Genomic DNA, 1,586 nt, shown 5'->3' on the forward strand with positions numbered 1-1,586 from the left:
GGCCTACTAGCCAGGCACACCAGCCTAATCAGCAAGCCCCATGTCACAGTGAGAGAGCCTGTCTCAAATAAGGTACATGACTTCTGAGGAATAACATCCTAATTGATATCTGGCTGTGACATGCATACACATATACATGTGCACACTGTCACACACTTTTGCATCTCTCTCTCTCTCTCTCTCTCTCTCTCTCTCTCTCTCTCTCTCTCTTTTATACACACACACACACACACACACACACACACACATACCACATGCACATAATAGAAATCAACCTGTTCAGTAGACATATTTACAATCCATCCTGTAAACTGATTGTGGCTGGAATGTTTCTTATTTTATTAAAACTCAACAAACAGTAAAGCCTTTTGGTATTCAATTCACTGATAACCTATCCCAGCTGATGAATATGTTCCTAACTAATAGCACAAAATAAGTAGCATTTCCTTACAGTAACAATGTTTTATATAAGAAAAGTCAACTTAAATGTGTAACTAGCAATCCAGAGTGTGTACGGATGGAGGTGCGCTCCTCTAGTTGTACTGACATTCCAAATATCATATCTTTGTAAGCCAGTACAGCACCAATATTGAGGAGATAATCTCAGATAGAGTTCTCAGACACCAGAAGTAAGTGAGTCATGTTCTGACAACCATAGAAAGAAATAGTCATTAAACCCAAAGGCAGTTTTGTGCCCATTAGCTGCTATGTGCCTACAGGAAGCTGGCAGCACACATGCCCCACCTACACATGCTCACTGTCTGATGGGAGGTGAGTTACCCCTGGCGGACTCCTGTGGATAACACATCAATTTCCATTTTAGGGCAAAGCTGTGCGGCAGAAGCCAGCTCCAGGCACTGATGAAGCCACAGGCTTCCAGAGGGGGTGGGAGATAGGGACAGATTATCCTTGAAGAGCTAATGTTGGACTAACTGCTGCCTTCTCCAAGAAGCCAGAGCAGAACTCCCCTTCTCTTCAGAGAGAGGGAGGAAGACATCATTTGTCACCATCAGGTTTCAATGCAGAAAACTGAGGAGGAGGTGTTCACCCAGAAGGAAGGGGCTCGGGTGGCACATACAGGGTAAAGAGCAGGATGTTGAATGTGTGGGGCCCCTTAAATATGTCAGGCTATAACAATGACAATACTGTCCCATGGAATTTTAGTGTTGTCTGACCAAGGAAGATAGGGACACGTGCTTGGCATGCAAATCAAATGCCCACGGGTGATAAAGAACTTTCTTGTAAAACAGTTATTTGAAACACACACACACACACACACACACACACACACACATACATATACATATTATTTTGCCATACATTGAGAAGGATGCAGGGTGGAGAGATGGCTAACAGCACTTGCTGTTCTTGGACCTGAGGTTGATTAGCTCACAACACCTATAACTCCAACTCCAGGAAGATTACTTCTGGCTTGCATGGGTACCTGCACTCATGCACACATACCAACATGCAGACTTAGCCACTCGCACACACCCATATACATAATTTAAAATAAAATATGCTTCAAATAAATAACTGAAAGTGAAAGCCACTTTGCAGGCTAATGAGGTATGTGTTTGTCCAAT

Source organism: Mus pahari, chromosome 18 (genome assembly GCF_900095145.1).
Source record: "Mus pahari chromosome 18, PAHARI_EIJ_v1.1, whole genome shotgun sequence".
Taxonomy (NCBI): Eukaryota; Metazoa; Chordata; class Mammalia; order Rodentia; family Muridae; genus Mus; species Mus pahari.